The sequence below is a fragment of the Prosopis cineraria genome, unplaced genomic scaffold (assembly GCF_029017545.1).
Source record: "Prosopis cineraria cultivar Desert tree isolate PC_DT_omini unplaced genomic scaffold, ASM2901754v1 PC3, whole genome shotgun sequence".
Classification (NCBI taxonomy): domain Eukaryota; kingdom Viridiplantae; phylum Streptophyta; class Magnoliopsida; order Fabales; family Fabaceae; genus Prosopis; species Prosopis cineraria.
In genome coordinates this window covers 19,352,802-19,368,986 of record NW_026555334.1, presented here as the reverse complement: position 1 = coordinate 19,368,986, position 16,185 = coordinate 19,352,802, and the positions used below count along the sequence as shown (strand labels likewise).

General features: G+C 35.5%; 1 non-coding gene across 1 annotated transcript; it reads left to right on the top strand.

Moving 5' to 3' along the window:
- The first annotated feature begins 14,787 nt into the window (after positions 1 to 14,787).
- LOC129307548 (small nucleolar RNA R71) lies at positions 14,788 to 14,894 on the top strand. Its single transcript, XR_008592437.1, has one exon. It is a non-coding gene; the product is annotated as a small nucleolar RNA R71 (small nucleolar RNA).
- Positions 14,895 to 16,185: the final 1,291 nt, after the last annotated feature.

Below are 16,185 nucleotides of genomic sequence, written 5' to 3'. Positions count from 1 at the left end.
TTTGCTAACTAATGAAAACTTTATATTTTGATAATGACTATAATTCGATTCCCTAATCACTTAGGATTTGGTTTTAATTATGAGATTAGAAGGAGGAGGATATTACATGTGTGCTTGTTAAGTTACAATTACAAGTGATATAATTGAATTAATTTATGTGCCAAAATGACTAAGTTGATATGAGTGTTAAATGGAATCCACCCCTTTATGTTGTTATGAATTAGAGTTTTGGTAGTCATTTTGAGTGTGAATGCTTAACTGTATGTGATGATTGAATTGTCATGTTGTGTGTGGTATATTTAAGGTGGTTAAAGTGTCTCTAGAGCTAACGGCATTTGGCATTGTGGGTTGGATACCTTTGTGTATGTTTTGAGGTGAAAATGAATCATTTTATATTCGTGCGTCCATCTTTTAGATGGATAATTCATGTTTCATTAGCTAGAGGGCTCAAAGACCTTCCTGTGGGTACTTAAACTGCTTAAATCGAACATCAGATGGTAAAACAGCACGCTTCAAAAGTTTAAAGGGCTATCATGACAGCAATCTGCTGCTATAACAGTAAGTACGCGCTGTTGCATATGGTAGTTGTGCCACGACACATGCGACCTTCAAAGGGCTCATTCCTTTATGCCATTTGTTGTGGCGGGCATGGCTTACGACATGGCAAATGGGCTAAATTTTTAAAAAATGGCTTGTTTCAACTAGTTTTAAAGTGGTTTAATTTCCATACTTTCATATTTGTTCTTAATTGATTTTTAATCATAGTTTAGGCTTAAAAAATATTTTAAAAAGGGTTTTCTTAGGATCCCATTATTTAAAACTAATGATCTTTTAAACTCTTGGGTTGTGATAACTTCTTTTTAGGATTTTATTTAATCCTAGTTATCACAACGGTGTGTTAGAGTGTTGTTCTAATAATGTCAAGGCAGACATTATAATTTGGTATCAGTTTCAAGCATTATGAGATTGGTATGTGTGATTGTTATATTGGATTGTATTGTTGTTGCATTCATGTCTAGAACTTGGTATAAATATTTGTTACACTTACCTTTCCTTTTCATAGTGATCTCATTTAATGCTTACTCTTTGTCATTACTTCCATCTTTAAGAGGGGAGAAAGGATGGCAAGAAGAAGAACCACTAGAACTACTATAGGCGGTAACCTATCTAATATAGATGTAGTACTAAAGACTAATGAGCTACCACTGGAGAACTTAAAACAACTAAGGAATGAGCCATAGGGTAATAAGGCCTTGCTATTGGAGATGAGGAATTTGATAGAAGAAAGACACAATTCAGTATGGGGTCAAGGTGTACCTAGGAATGATAGAGCAAAGGGTGATAGTAGAACAATAAAAAATAAAGAAAAGATGTATAAGGAAGAAGATGAAGCTTATAAGGAGAGAATACACAAGTAATCTAGAGCTGTAGGTGTCAATGGTTCACAAAATTCCATGGATAAGGCATGTAAGAGTTTCTCACAGCTTAATCTACTACCTTTGATGGAATAATGAAAGAGGGCAAAGCTGAAGAGTGAATCGAGAGAATTGAGACAATATTTAAAGTGGTGACATGCTTATAAGATCAGAAGGTGACTTTGGCCTCCATGTTACTTATAAAAGAGGCTAAATATTAGTGAAAGTTGGTGAGACTAATGGGTGGAATTAAGTGGACATGGGATAAATTTAAAGTGAGATTTTTAACTTCTACTTTTTAGTAGTCTTTAGAGAAGAAAAAGAGGCTAAGTTCCACGAATTCAAGAAAGGAAATCTTGATGAAAAAGCTTTTATTGCCAAGTTTAATCAATTGTCAAACTACTCTACTTATCTCATAAGAAATGATGACTTGAAATGGAAGGCAGAGAGGCTATTTGAGAAGATGAGGCCTGAGTACTGACAGCAGTTAGCCTTGTTTGAGATCACATCTTATGATGGGATGTGTAATAAGCTGAGAATAGTTATGAGAAGGGGCAGAGAGGCAGAGACTGAAAAGAAAAGGGATAGTCAAGGCAAATTCTCACAATCACTTAGCCTTACTAGTAGAGTTAGTAAGAGGTCTGGTTGTAGCTTTAGTAGTTCTGGGAGTTTTGAGAAGAAGAAGACTTTTCAAAGGGGATCACAGTCCTGAGGCTCTTTTTAAAGGAGCAGTAGGTTAAAGAATGGTACTAGTAGTGCATAATCATCTCAGTAGTGCATAATCATTTATTTGAATTAATAGGAATGTGGAGAATTAAGGTGATGACACTCAGAGCCAACCTACTACAAGCCAATCAATTGGTGATGTTACTCCTAGTGAGGAGCCAGTCAGGGCACCCCTAGTGAGGAGCCGAGTTAGAGCCAGTCTGTGAGAAGGGGGAGATGTGGCACACGATTGAGAGATCTAACTTTAATTAAGAGTGCTGGGTATAGGTTACCAATTCAATTTGATCGGAGATGGAATTCGACAGGGCCACATAAAGCCAACTTTGTTAGTTTTCTTAGCCTTTTTTCACATACCGAGCCTCCTATTATGTTTGAGGACTGGCTTGATATGCTAAAACGTGTGAAGGAACAAATTTGGGGAATTATTTAGGTAAATAATCAAAAATTAAAATTTTTTTATGGTTATATATTATTGGGCAATTACTGATTATTATTTTATGCCTTCATTATAGCTCACATACAATATTCCATCTAATTAAGATTGTTGACACAAGTTGATTTCTTACTGTGGAACACATTGGATAAATTGTAAGACTGATCTTGCTAGAAGATATATCTTTGTCAAGGTGCTAGAGGGTCAAGCTCATCCCAATGCTCTTGTTACATTCCAGTTCCTTGATAAAGATACTTGGGAAGAATTTGTCAGGATTCAGACTTCTGAAAAAGCTTTGGTCTATTGATTTTTAATTAATTTAAGTTTTATTTATATTTACTTCAATTATAAAATCTAGAATTCAATTTATTAATAGGAAAAATGAGCTAAAGGGCGAGAAATTTCTCAGCATAGTCAATACCCACTAGTACATATAGGCAAATCTACACCGATTAAAATAGTTTATCTACACTGATTAAAATAGTTTATCTATACCGGTTTAGTAACCGGTGTAAATAAGACCGGTGTAGATATCATGAAGTTATCTATACCGGTTATTTAACTAGTGTAGTTAACGAATATATCTACACTGATTATAAATTCGGTGTAGATAACATTAATTATGAATATATATGTAATTTTTTTAAAAGTTAATATCTACATCAGTTCTGGTATAACAGGTGTAGATAATCATATATCTACATCGATCATTGCCTAAACTGGTGTAGATAACCTATATATCTACACCGATTATTGTTATAACAGGTGTAGATATTTGCTTTCTAGGTAAAAATTTTCCCATTTTTTTCATTTACCCCAACCGTTATAGGCTGTAATTTAAATCCTGCATGAATCAAACATATAATAGCCAAATAACAATCAGCCAGCTAGACAATCATATATTGTTCAAATCAAATGAATTTAAAATTATGTACAATTCCAAACACATAAAACATAAATTATCAATTAAGTAATCCTACACACAATTATATTTACTAATGTTTACAACTACACAGTTCACTCTTCCAAAGGATGATTATTATGAAGATCGAACATGAAGTGTCCCCAATGTTGCCTTATTTGATGGATCTCTGAATCTGAAAATGGAGATGGATCATTGAACATCTAAAATCAGGAAACAAAGTGTCAATTTTCTTCCATTGTTCCGAATCAGCTGGATGTCGAAGCTTTCCATCTGAAATCCTGTCATCCGCATGCCATCTTAGATTCTTCACATCCTTTTCATTAGCAAACAATCGTTTAAACCTTGGAATGATTGGAAGATACCATAACACCTTCGTAGGAGCTTTGTTTTCTTTATACCTTGGTGTTTCACATACAGGATACTTTTACTCCTCTTTATGCTCTCTCCTGTACAATATGCAGTCATTTGGGCATGCGTGTATTTTCTTAAACTCCATGCCCAGTGGGCATAAAATTTTCTTTGCCACATAGTAACGAACCAGCAATACATTTTCTCTTGAAAGCATTAATTTGAATAACTCAAGCATTTCTGTGAAACTCTTATTACTCCACCCAGATCTAGCTTTCAAGTTCACCAATTCCAACACTGCTTTTAACAAACTAAATTCCTCGCACCCTGGATATAAAGTGTCTCTGCATCACTGTACATATTATTATATGCTTGGGATTGCTTAAAAGCCTCTTTACCCACGTCACGAATCATGTCCTCTAATTGATCAACTGTATCATCCTCATCATTATCAACAACAACATCAACATGCTGTGATTGAGATGTACTCGGCATCGGTATATTCAATCTTTCACCATGCCATATCCATACTCTATAACTTTTGAGAAACCCCTCACAAATTAAATGTTCATATATCTTATCTACACTTAGCCGCCTCTCATTCAAACAGTCCCTACAAGGACAATAAAACCTCCCACTATCATCTTCAGCATTGCTTTGAGCAAATTCCAAAAACCCCTTAACCCTATTACCATACTCTGCACTTGTTCGTTTGGCATCTATCCAACTACGATCCATGTTTAATTTGTCTTCCTAAAACACGACAAAGTTTATGGATTATTACTGAATCCATTACGATAGGGCCAGACGAAGAGTTATATTTTTAAAAAATTAAGAAAAAAGCATGCTAACACAATAATTTCCAATTTAAGTTGGAAATTTTCAATCTTTTGAGAATATTTTTTAGAGTTGACTTCCCTCCTATCTAATAAGTAGGGACAACAAGAAGCCAACTTTATATTTTTGGCCCTTTCTATAAAGAAGGAGGGACAAAACAATAATTTTAAAAAAAATTGGCAGAGTTTTCCCTAAAAGTTAGACTTTCCAATAAATTTACAATTAAAAATATAAGGAAAAAATAATATCATTTAAATAAAACAAAGTCACATGTAATGCCTAATGGCCTTAGGCCTTTATCAGCACTTCACTAGCGTACAAAAAATAAATTAGTAATAATGTCACCACAACAATTTAATTCACAGGAAATAAACTAGCCTAATAAAATTTATATATGCACAACCCAATTCCTTTAAATTTAAAATCAAGTAAAAACACCTAGTTTAGTTCCAATGAAAATACAAAAATAGCAATTTGGCCAAGCCCCTAGATGATTGGAACAAATAATCAATACATTACCCCAGGTTACTTCTTAACTAATCATCTTGTATTTTAAATAGTTTTGTATTTTAAAAAAAATTCAAACACTTACTTGTCTGACATTATATTGCAATCTTATTTCTAGAGCAAATCATCCAAAATGGAATGAGGATTGTCATACAGAAAAAGAAAGCAGCAAGAATGAAAAACCATGCAAATCATAGGAATGGTACACTTTAAAACTTTGTTATTAAATTAATTAGCAGCATAATATATCATTATACACGGATTAGCAGAGAAAAGAAGGGAAAAATTTCAAACACAACATAAGCAAGATTTCAGACATAACGCAAGCACCTAATAAATAATTAATCTCAATCCACAACAATAAAGAAAGGATCAAAGTTGCTGACCTTAGAACTACAACAACACGAAAAGGAGGGAGGATTTCACAATCAAGCCACGAACAGGGAAGGATGAAGCTTTATCCATGCACACCAAACTAGTCACTAGCGGCGAAGGACGTCTCAGCCTTAGTGTTTCAACAGCAGAAGAATGAAAGCAAATCTCGAACAATTGCAAGAGATTTCAGCAGATAAGGGAAAGGGGTTTCAAAGAATTTCACACAGGGAACGATCTCCACCAACTGTAAACAACCCACAGCCATTGACGATGCAAAATGACAGCACAGGCCAAAGGAAGAAGAGCGAAAGAATGAAATAAGTGGGAAGAAGATTAGAGTAATAGAGATTTGGAAACAAAACTTGAACGAAAAGGGTTAGAAGACTGAGAGGAAATTAGTTGCTTATCCTCAAAATTACACTAAAGCTAACCCTAATGCAATATAGGGCCAACCCTAGGTCATCTCCCAAGGAATGGTTTTAAGTCTAATTGAAAGTTATCTAGTGAAATAAATCAACCAAAGTTTGTAGGAATTTAGTTATCTATCTAATTATCTAAACTAATTACCTAATATGCAAGTAATTAAAATGCTAGTGAAAGTGAGTGAAATGAACTTCCCTTTTTACAATAATGGAACCCTAGAGATTAGTTGATTTTGGACTCATTATCTTCTCATGATTAGGCTAAGTTTAGCTTCCCTTTCCTCTTGACTAAAGCTGTCATGACTTAAGAAAATTATCCTAAGCCAATTAACCTAATTACTAACCTCCCTAGGTCTTAGATTAAAGTCCCTAGTTCAATTAACCAATTGGTGAAGACATTAGCCAAGTGATTCATTCAAAATCCTCTCTCAACAGCCATGGTCAAACACATAAATTGAGCAACCACAAGATTATGTCAAGCTACTCAATAACACAAGCATTAACACCACAAGATTATGCAATATTAACACAAGAAATTCACTAATTGAAAAACACAAGATTATGTGCCAAACAAAGAGTGGCAAAATTCAGTCATGGCTGTCCAAGGAAGAAATTAAATGAAACAATCCTCTCTCTTTACATCAACATCAAATTCAAATTAGAATTTATAAGCTAAGATGATTAGACCCTAGATTAAGGAATCTAACCATCTAGTAAAAAGAGAAGAGGATAGGAAACAAAAGAACTTAGCCAATTTGAAGCTCAAGACTCATCCTCCATCTTCATCTCTCTAGGATTCCACAAAGAAACTTAGCCAATCTTCATCTTCAAGAACCCTAGTGATTGCTTGTGAAGGCCAAACTCCATAGCTCTTGAATGATGGAAATGAGCTTCAATCCTTGTGAAAATGGAAGGGATGGAACAAAAATGAAGAGAGGAGAAGAATGGTATGAGTTTTGTGGAGGTTTGGTGGCTGAAAATGGAGGTTAGGATGCTGGAAAATGAAGAACAAAAGAGAGAAAATGAAGAACACTATGAACAAGAGAGAGAGAATGTGGAAGATGAATGAGATATGTGTTGGATCCCATTTGGGACTTAAAATGGCGTGCTCCTTGGTGTCTCCCATCAGCTGAAGCTTAATTAAAATAAGGAAAAAGAAATTAAAATGTAAATGGGAGCCTTGTCACACTTGCAAGGTGGCACTTCCTATTGGTTTGTAGATGATTCCAATGTGTGCCTAATTTCCCATGTGTCATCCACATCATTTTAGCTGATCTAATCCCTCAAAATAATCATAATTCACGTGCAAACCATCAGCCATTGTCCTCAAGGAGTGTTGACCTCAATTGCCTAATTGATGCACAAGTCACATGCCACCTATGTCACATAAATCACATAATTCAATTAAATAGCATATGATATAATAAAATCTAATTCATGTCCAGAATTAAATTCATAATTAGAAGGGAGAATTTATTAAATTAATCAAGTTTCAGGCTGCACAAAATTATATAAAAATTTTCACACAAAGGCAAACCAAAAACTAGGACAAACTAAGACACTTAAGAAAGTGTTGACTTTTTTATTTAATTACTCCCAAACTAAAATGAATTTTAAAAATATAATTTCACCATTCATCAACTGGACATAAAATGCACTTTGTCAATTTTTCTTGTACATTTTCTCAAAAGTTCATTTTTTGGACCAAAATGCCCCTAGTGCACTGATCTTAGAAACTTAGGCAAAGTTCCAAATCTAATGCAATGTGTGCACTTGAAGGTGATAAATCATTAATAAAATGGTCCTAATTGACAAATAAAAGTGGGTAACAAATGTGTTCTATCAATTCCCCCACACTTAGCTTTTGCACTCCGGGCAAAATCAAGTGAAAAAGGTCCCAAAAGAAACTATAAGACAAAGAAATAAAAGAAAAACATTGTTTCAAGTCACTAAAATACTAGCTCATGAACTTCTACAAATTATCAATCAATGTGGCAATAATTACGAAAGAATTATGCACATCACAAACAAACCCTTACCAAGAATCAATGTCAAAGAGTAAGCCTCTCTAGGTTAAGTGTTTGCTCTCATCACTCAAAGTGTATAAGGTATTAAATTTCACTCAAAATTTCTTAGGATAAACCCTACTATGAATTTGTAACCCTTCTACATCTCCATCACTAAATAGCACTTGCAATCAAGAATCAAATGGACTTTATTAGGTTGTGATATAGGTAATGAAAGGATGTCTAAGAAATGCATGTATATAAAAAAAATAGGGTTAGCATCAAAATAATGCTAAATCAAGATATATCCCCTTAATATGCAAAGCATAACCTAACTCAATTGAGTGAACACCTTAACACAATGAGGATGGAAAGAAATGATAAGAAATAATAAAACAAATGGAATGGATGAGCTAGGCAACTTTTTATTTTTATTTTTATTTTTTTTCTTTCTTTTCTTTTTTTTTCTTCTTCTTTTTTTTTCTTTTTCTAGCAACTTTATTTCTTTTCTTTTTGACTATATTTTTTTTCAAATCTATCTTTGTTGTTTTTTTTTTGGTTGCCCCTAACTCTTTGAAAACAATGGAAGTAATGGATAGAGAAATGATAATAGGCATCCACTCATTTGATCTAGGACATGCAATGAATATTAAAAAGACATATAAAAGTGTAACATGCATTCCTTGGGGAAAAATAGGGTGAATATTTTTTTTTTTTAAGAATCAAACCAAAGGCTCAAAGTGGCTAACAAAGGATAATAAATAATAATAGGTTGGCTATTTGGCTCTTGGCTATTTTTTATGAATGCCATCTCTCATCTCCTATCAAACAAGTGCAAGATATATGGTCTTAATTAAGAAGTGAAACAAATTCTAGAGGGTAACATCACTAAGGAATTAATCACACATGAGTGTTTAGCCTCTTCCATGAATGGGTAATATGCCACTCTAATCCATTAATTCAAGGTAAAAGAATGTTCATTTCACACCTATTCAATCCTAAAAATTACCACATCTCAAGAATCAAAATATCCATTCAAGAGCTAGGTAATTAAGTAACCTCAAACAAAACAAAACAAAGAAATTTTTTTTTTGAATTTTTTTTTTGCAAAACCAAACAAAACCAAACAAACAAAACAAAATGTTTATTTCTCTCCCCCACACTTAAATCATGCATTGTCCTCAATGTATGTATAGACTAGTGATAAAATAAGGTGAGATCAATAATGAATGCATAACAAAAGTGTGGTGCAGATATTTTTTTTTTTTCAAACTAAAACACAAAACAAAGAAGTCAAATAAAGCAAATAAACTCTAATTTTCCTACTAGGTTCATCTCCCCCACACTTGAACTATACCTATCATTAAATATATCAATTAAAGGAAGGTAAAAGCTCAAGGTTAGAGAGATACAACCTTATCATGGTGGTTCAAAAACATGTTGAGAGAAGTCCTCCTCCTTTTGAAGTGATTTGGCATCTTTGTAGAGCTTGCATAGGTGACCATTGATTTGCATAGTGGAACCCGTGGCTTTATTCAAGAGTTGCAAAACCCCATAGGGAAACACCTTGGTCACTAAATATGGTCCCTCCCACTTAGACTTCAACTTGGCATGCTTATGAATAAACCTTGTTTGGAACAAGAGGACTTGATCTCCTTCTTGGAACTTTTTCCTCAAGATTAGCTTGTCATGAAGGATCCTTGTTTTCTCCTTATAGATTCTAGAAGACTCATAGGCATCCAACCTAAGCTCCTCAAGTTCTTGCATTTGAAGAAATCTCTCCTTAGCCGAAAGATGGAAATCCAAGTTTAGTTTCTTGATGGCCCAATAGGCCCTATGCTCTATCTCCACAGGGAGGTGGCAAGCCTTTCCATACACCAATCGAAAAGGAGACATGCCAATGGGAGTCTTATAAGCGGTCCGATAAGCCCACAAAGCATCCTCCAAGTGTAAAGACCAATCCTTCCTATTTGTGTTCACCACCTTGGTTAGGATTTTCTTGACTTCTCTATTTGATACTTCGGCTTGGCCATTAGTTTGGGGATGATATGGTGTAGAGATTTTGTGATGCACTCCATATTTAGCCAAGAGAGCCTTCATCATCTTATTGCAAAAGTGGGATCCTTGGTCACTTACCAAGGCCTTAGGAACTCCATACCTACAAAAAATATTAGATTTGAGAAACTTCAAAACAATCTTAGCATCACAAGTTCTAGTAGGAATGGCTTCAATCCACTTTGAAACATAATCAACACCAAGTAATATGTACTCAAAACTAAAGGATGGTGGAAAGGGACCCATGAAGTCAATGCCCCAAACATCAAAAATCTCACAAAATAAAATGGGTTGTTGAGGCATTTCATGTCTCTTACCCCAACTACTAACCTTTTGACATTTCAAGCATGCTTTACAAAATTCATAAGAGTCTTTAAACAAGCTAGGCCAATACAATCCACAATCTAAAACCTTCCTAGCTGTCTTATTTGAGCTAAAATGACCACCACATGCATGAGAGTGACAAAATTCAAGAACAGAAGGCACATCAACATCATCAACACACCTCCTAATCACTTTATCACTACAAATCTTCCACATCAAAGGTGGTTCCCAAATGTAAAATCTAGACTCTCTTTTCAATTTTTCAATGGCAAAACGTGAAGCACAAGGAGGCAAGACTCTACACTCAATATAGTTAGCAAAAGAGGCATACCATGGAGGCTTAGATGAAATGGCACACAATGCCTCATCAGGAAATGAATCACAAGGAATAGTAGGGTTAGAGTTTACCATAGTAGCTTTTAAATGAGGTAGTCTAGACAAATGATCCGCTACTTGATTGGTAGAACCACTCCTATCCCTTATCTCCACATCAAATTCTTGCATTAAGATCACCCATCGAATCAAGCGAGGCTTAGAATCTGTCTTCTTAAACAAGTACCTCACAGCAGCATGGTCAGTGTACACAACAACTTTAGAGTTAAGAAGATATGATCTAAATTTATCAAGTGCAAAAACAATAGCAAACAACTCTTTCTCAGTTGTGGTGTAATTAACCTGAGCTGAATCTAGGGTCCTAGATGCATAAGCAATCACATATGATAACTTGCCCTCTCTTTGACCAAGCATAGCTCCCACAGCAAAATTAGAAGCATCACATGACAACTCAAAAGGTAAAGACCAATTTGGGGCTTTAAGAATGGGAGGGGAAATGAGCATGCTTTTCAAAGTGTCAAAACTCCTTTTGCAAGCATCATCAAAAACAAAATCAACATCTTTTTGTAAGAGTTTAGACATAGGCAAAGCAATTTCACTAAACCCCTTTATAAATCTCCTATAAAAGCCTGCATGTCCCAAAAATGATCTCAAATCTTTCAAACAAACAGGATATGGCAAAGAAGCAATCACATCTACTTTGGCCTTATCCACCTCTATGCCATTGGAAGAAATCAAATGGCCTAAAACAATTCCTTTATCTACCATGAAATGGCATTTTTCAAAGTTAAGCACAAGCTTCTTTTCAATGCACCTACCAAGCACTTTATCTAAAGAATGCAAGCATGAATCAAAGGACTCACCATACACAGTAAAATCATCCATAAAGACTTCCATGCAATGTTCAATAAAATCACAAAATATGGACATCATGCATCTTTGAAAAGTACCAGGTGCATTGCAAAGACCAAAAGGCATCCTCCTATAGGCAAATGTACCAAAGGGGCATGTAAAGGTAGTCTTATCTTGGTCACTAGGAGCTATAGGAATCTGAAAATACCCACTAAACCCATCTAGGAAGCAATAATGGGACTTGGAAGCCAATCTCTCAAGCATTTGATCAATAAAAGGCAAAGGAAAATGGTCCTTCCTAGTCACATTATTGAGCTTCCTATAGTCTATGCACACTCTCCAAGCATTTTGAACTCTAGTTGGAACAAGCTCTCCTTTCTCATTTTTTACCACAGTAATCCCCCCTTTCTTAGGTACAACTTGGGTTGGAGACACCCACTCACTGTCAGCTATAGGATAGATGATCCCAGCACTAAGTAGCTTAACAACCTCTTTCTTTACCACATCTAAAATCAATGGGTTAAGTCTCCTTTGTGGTTGCCTAATGGGCTTAGCATTGTCCTCAAGAAAAATTTTATGTGTGCACACAATAGGGTCAATACCAGGAATGTCAGCCAAAGTCCAACCAATAGCATGTATGTTCTTTCTCAACACATCAAGTAATGCATTTTCTTCCTCAAGAGATAAAGAGTTAGAAATTATTACCGGAAGCTTCTCATTCTCAATGAGATATGCATACTTGAGATTGGATGGTAAAGGCTTCAACTCCAAGGTAGGTGGCTCTACACAAGAGGGAATGAGCTTCTTCAAGTCTAATTTGGTGGAATATTCCATGGTACTATCTTGTCTTTTAGGCTTCTCACTTGTTTTTGATTTCTCCTCTTCTTTCTTTACAGCCTCCCCCTTTTCTTGCAACTTGTCCTCAAGTGCTTGGACTTGAGCCACGGCCTCGACATGTGAAAGTGTAGAATTTTCCTCCAATAGCTTGGGAATCCTAAGAACATCAAGCTCGAGTGGAGAAAAACTCATAGATTCGGCCTTAATGGCTTTAGTACCTACAACACAAGAAGATATACCCTTCTCAAGCATTTCAAGATCAAGCATAGGAGATATTTTAAACAAATCATGAGAAGAAGTAGTTGCATCATTCAAGCATGCATCAATCTCTAAACAAATAGGACAACTACATCCATCAATACATGTAGTAGTAACAAGAGACAAATCATCATCAACATGTGAGAAAGAATCAAGCATGTGAGACTCACAAGCATCATGAAGCAATAACTCAATGGAACTTACACCTAACAAAGAATAATCCTCAAAAGGATGTTTCATTGCTTCATATATATTAAAAATAACATGATCCTCTCCACATTTCAAAATCAAACTACCTTTTTCCATGTCAATCAATGTACGGGCAGTCCTCATAAATGGCCTTCCTAAAATCAAAATATCATCCCCACTCCCTTCTTTTGACATATCAAGCACATAGAAATCCACAGGAAATAATAGACCTTTAACACAAACCAACAAGTCTTCTACTACTCCATGTGGTCTTCTAACACTTCTATCCGCTAATTGGCATATCATAGGTGTCTTATGCATGCAATCAAGACTCAAGGCATGATAAATTGAAAGAGGCATAACATTAATGGCTGCACCTAAGTCTATCAATGCATGAGAAAAATGTGTGTTGCCAATCTTGCATGGAATTGTGAAGGAACCGGGGTCCTCACATTTTATAGGGAGTTGAGGCTTCATGATAGCACTCACAGATGAGGGTAATTGTACCCTTGCATTAGGCCTAAATTTTCTTTTATTTGTACAACAATCTTTCAAAAATTTGGCATACTTAGGAAAGTTCTTAACTACATCCATCAAGGGTACATTAACATGAATCTTGTGGAAGAAATCATATACCTCTTGATCAAATTGTCCCTTTACTTGCTTAGGGACCACTTGTGCTTGTGGAAAAGGAAGCTTCTTCATAATCTCTTGACTTTGCTTTCCTTCTTCCTTCCTTGAACTCTCCTTTCTTGTTTCACTTTGCTCGGCCTCTCCCTCTTTTTCCTTACTAAACAACTCGGCCATAGTCCCCTTTTCCACCTTAGATGGTGGTTGCTCACATATGATCTCCTCAATGTTTTCATCCTCATCATCTCTACAAAAAGATGCATCATTAGGAGCAAAAGAAGAACTAGAAACATTAACATCAATTGAAGAATTTAAAGAGGGCTTCTCGGCCTTCCCTTGTCTTTTGTCTTCTTGTACTCTTTCTCCCAACTCCTTGCCACTCCTCAATGTGATAGCATTAAGATTAGCTTTAGGATTAGCAACGGTGTTGGATGGTAATGTAGAGGCTTGAGCATTGGCTGCACTTAATTGGTTAGCAAGCATATTCATTTGAGAAGTAAGGGCATCAATTTTAGAGTTCATGTTCTCACACTTGTTACCCATACTCTCTACCTTGTTCCCTAAGCCATCATACATGTTTTTATACAAAGAGTTCATTTCAATCAACTGCTTACGTAACACATTCACATCATTAGAAGAGTTCGAATTAGAAGAACTCTCAATTGGAACAAGCCTCCTATCACTATAAGAATTAGAAGAAGGTGTAAGAGAATTACCACTTGGATTGTAGCTTTGAGAAGAGCTACCTTGAGACAAATGAGGTGGAGGGTCACGGCCAAAGGTGTTTTGATAGGATCCTCTTTGTTGATTGTCTTGTAAAGCCACATTTGGATTTGAATAGGAGAAATTAGGATGGTCTCTCCATGAAGGGTTGTAAGTATTAGAATAAGCTCCTTGCCCTTGCCTCCCACCATAGGATTGTTTTCCATTGTAGATAGCATTTACTTGTTCAAACTTAATAGGACAATTGCTTTCTACATGCATAGGTGAGTCACAAAAAGTACAAGAATAAGGGACAAGTGCTTGAGAAGTACTTACATTGCTCACTTGAGATATTTGTGGAGCCAACATTCTCCCAATCTTGGCAGCTAGCAAGTCCACATATGAATCATTAAGAACTGAGGAACCTACCATATTCACATTTCTCTTTTCCCTTGTAGAGTATTGAGCACCACTTGAAGCCATCTTGTCAATTAGTTCCCAAGCCTTTAAGGAAGTGAGGTCAATCAAGCATCCACCACTAGCGGCATCAATGTTAACTTTGTCTCTTGGAATCAAGCCCTCATAGAAATATTGGACTAAATTCTCACTAGAAATTTGATGGTGTGGGCATTTAGCCAAAAGGCCTTGGAATCTAGTCCAATACTCATAGAGACTCTCATCCTCTCCTTGTTGGACCCCATAGATTTGCTTTCTCAAATTGGTGACCTTGGAATTTGGAAAGAATTTATCTAAGAAGAGTCTTCTTAGCTCGGCCCATGTGCTCACTTTCACATAAGAAGGGTAGTTGAAATACCACTCCTTTGCTAAACCTTCAAGAGAAAATACAAAAGCCTTAGCTTGAACATCATCAACATTTACATGCATAGGCTTCATAGTATCACAAACCAATAGGAAAGTATGCAAAAACCTATGACAATCCTCTCCTGGTAACCCATGAAATTTAGGCAATGCATTAATCAAGGAGGATTTAATTTCAAATTGAACATTAGTAGGAGGAACATATAAGCCATAAGGATTATCATGCCAATTAGGTTGAGTTAATTGCCTAATGCTCCTCTCCTCTCTAGGGTTATGCAAGCCTTCAAATTCATTATTAACATGGCCATCATCATGCAAATTCTCATTCCCATTCCCATGGCCCTCATTATGCACATGCTCATGTCCTAAGATACCTTCCATTGTTGAATTACAAACCAAATGAGAATCAAGAATAGGTTGTGATCTTCTCAATCTAGAAATAGTCCTTTCAATTTCTGGATCTAATTCAACAAAAGAGGTATGTTTTCTTCGGGTCATGCACTAATCAAGCTCAAGAAAATTAAGAACAAAGAACAAGCTAAACTAAAATGCAAATCAACATGAAACAATTCAAAACACACAAAAGCAAGAGAAATAATTTTTTTTTATTTTTTTTATTAAACTCAATAGCAACAAAATGAAAAAAAAAATAACACCAAACAAGTAGAAAGAGAGTTAGAAATGCTCAATCAAGAAGCTTTGGCAATTCTGGAATTCGCACAGTAGGCTCTCTGGAGACAGTGAACTTGTGAATTTTCTATCAGCAAATCCACATGATAAATTCCCCTGAAACTTTTATGAGAAACACAAGAGATATACAGGAAAATTATATAAAACTTTTAGATTAAAAATCCTGCCCAATCGTTCCCAGAATTTTTCACAAGTTGGTCCTCAAGTCTGGAGAAACAGGATTTCGTCCAGAAGACCTTCAGAGCTTCTAACAAACTTTCAAATAGGAAAATGGAAAAATTGAAGAAAATCCTAAACACAAGAAACAAAGATAAGACAGCGATAAGAAAAATGAAACTGGAATCAATCAATTTGAACGCACAAAGAGGAAGATATGCTAACTCAAAATTGAAACAGGGTTTTGGAATCCTCTGTAATGGCTCCCTGGACCTTGTTAGATTGTAAAATTTCCACAGGACACTTCCCACGTCCAAAATTGACCAAACCAATTTTAAAGTGAAGC